Consider the following 2953-nt stretch of genomic DNA (forward strand, 5'->3'; position numbering starts at 1 on the left):
GCCTCAGAACCGAACCAGAGAGGCCCGGTACCGAGAACTCATGGCCCTGTGTCTGGGGGCGCTCCAACTTGGTGTCACGAACAGGATCGTACTTAAGCCTGAGAAGCAGGTCATGTGTGCCTTGGAACTGTGATTGAAACGTGTTTGGACTGTGATTTATTGCAAAGACTGTGTATTGCTATCTGCCGCGAGATTCCCGCCAAAACTGCCGCCATTGCTGCGCCACGAGGAGCGCAGGGGAAGAAGGGGGGCGTGCCATGGGAGGAGACTACCAAAGTGGCGCCAGAAGTGCTGACCGCCCCCTCCGATTACTGTTGCGGGAGGACGATCTGCCCCGAAGCAGAGGAGAACCGCCCCCTGATTTGCAACGGTGGGAACCAAGACAAGAAGGAGCTCTGCCCCCAGAAAATGGAGGAGCAGCGAGTGAGTGCCATCGCAGATCCCGGAGTGGGGATGACGACCAGCGGGTGCCCGAACGACGAAGGAGTGATCCTGGCCTGTCCCCGTCACCCGGAGGAGGATCCGGACTCGAATCTGCCGCGGCTGGAGGACTCGGACTTCTTCGAGCCGCGGGCGGAGGAGCCGAGTCGGCCTATCCCGAGTGTGGAGCCAGCCGATGTGAATCAATGGAGGTCGGAGCCGTCACAGAGAGCCGCATCGGGAGAACCGCGGTCCGAGCCGCAGCCGACTCTAGTGCCGTCATCAATGGAACCGATCGGCATCGGTGGAACCACATCGGACGGAGGTATGGAAAACGCCCCTGCCCTCCTGACCGCTCCGGCTCCCGTGACCGCTCCGGCTCCCGTGACCGCTCCCCATCCTGACAGTGACCGAGTCCTTGCTCCTGAACTGGTGGTTATAGCCCCTGGCACCATGGAGAAACTGGTGCCTCCGCTACCGACGACTATGGGGATACCGCTGGATGTAAGCTCAGAGGGGGTGATCTTCCAGTGGGACACCCCAAGGACTGGGCCAGACGGAACCAGGCAGGAGGGCCTCAGCATCGCTGCGCTCACTTGGGAACAATATAAACAATGCCTAATTTTACACTGGAAAGACCGAAAAGAGACAGAACAAAGTGACCCACAGAAAGTACAGGGACCAAAGACAGAACGCAGTAAAGGAAGTCCGGTAAAGCGGGGGACTGTGCTGGCCTTTCACCCGAAGCGGGGTTGGGGCTACATACAGGAACCGGGGCTACCGACGGAAATCTTCTTTACTAGCTACAATGTGAAGACCCCGCACCGCGATAGATGTGATGATCGGCTGCTATACAGAGGGGACCAGGTGACGTACACCCGCCATCGGAGTGCGCAAGGGTGGTGCGCTCTAAACGTCTACCGATGCGAGCCGGTAATGGCGCCACCTGCTGCCCTGACTACAACTAATCCTGATTTGACAAATTCCACCCCTGTCACCACAGTGTGCATTATCGCCGTTACTGAACTTGTAACCAAAGCTGACATTCGGATCCAGACACCGGGTGACCTGGCCGCACCTGAGAGACGAACCCATGATGCTGACAAGGCATCAGGCGAGAACACAGAACCAGAGCTTCCACGGCCAGGAAGTGTTCGCTACCGACTGATGCCTTGCAACCTACAATAGAACTAAACCTCGAAGAACTGAGTATGTACATAGTTAACTGTTTCCTGTTTTGCTGCTTTAAACCCGTCCAGGGTTAACTCTTAAAGGGGTCCCTTTGTTTACCCGGGATCCCTCTTCTTTTTGTTTGTTCATCATTGTTTCCAAAGACTGCCGGATCATGAATAGTGAATGATTCCAAAACTGTTTTGTATATAGTTTGCACCTTCTTAAAGGTGCTCCCTACTGGTTTTACAAAAGAAAGAAGACTTTGCGAAGATAATGCTTTTGGGGTTAGAGAGAGAGTCCTCCTGAGAACCGTAGAACGACAGTTGGTTGTTGAAAGAGAGACAATGACAGTAGGCCCAGCCCGGGAGCTAGGCGGTCCTGCATTGGTGAAGCTAGAAAGGAAAAAAAGTTGAGTTATTTTATAGTATTTTATGGTAGGCCTTTAGTGGGTTCAGCGTATACGCCCTTAAAGGGAAAGTTAAATTATAGTTCAGAATTTGCACTTAGTAGAATACCCGGCTGGGTGATAAGAGTTATTTATAGTCATAATGTTATTTAAAAATATTTAAGCCTGTTTTTGTTTGTAACGTTCAAGTGTCCTCACCTCCCATAAAGGGAAGCATTGTTCTATTTACTTGTTTTAAGCATTTCAAAAATGTTGTATGTGTTTTGCTGAAATGTATTGTTGTTCTTCTTCCCAGTCCAGGAGTACTGGATTTAACCGGGGGGGAGTGCAGTGCCCCAGAGATCTGATCGTTGCAGCATGACACTCTGCCACTAAGGGGAGTGATGGTACGTCTGATGACACTGAAGGAATTCTACTGACCAGGTATCACCAGCACACATTACACTTCACACTCCGGCCACTAGGGGGAGCAAAAGGCTTTATTTATTGGGCCACTCCTCACACTGGTAAAACTAGGGGTTGGATAGGAAGTTAGTCAGAAGCTGACTGGGTTGGATTCAGGCAACATCCCGTGGCAGGGGGTGTTGCAGGGAGAAGACACAGGGGGGTCCCTGTCAGGCGTGGGAACCTGGCAGGTGCCTAGCGAACAGAGCAGAACGTAATGGAACCGCGCCTGCACTCCCCGCGGCGGTATCCTAAGAGAGAGACAAGAAGGGAAGGATATTGTGGAACAGTGAAAAACGAGATCAAGCACAAAGGAGAACCAGTAGGAGTTGTGCCGTGAGACCGAGGCAACATCCTACTGAGGCGCGTAGCCGGTGGCCGGAACACCGCGGGAGTAACTGACTCTAGGCCTTACTTCGAACTCCGCAGGACAGTTAATTATAGGTTGGCTGTCTACCTTAAATTTCCTACGAAGACATAGGGGGCAACGCGTGGAGAGGGGCGTCTCTA

Source organism: Ranitomeya imitator, chromosome 4, assembly GCF_032444005.1.
Source record: "Ranitomeya imitator isolate aRanImi1 chromosome 4, aRanImi1.pri, whole genome shotgun sequence".
Lineage (NCBI taxonomy): Eukaryota > Metazoa > Chordata > Amphibia > Anura > Dendrobatidae > Ranitomeya > Ranitomeya imitator.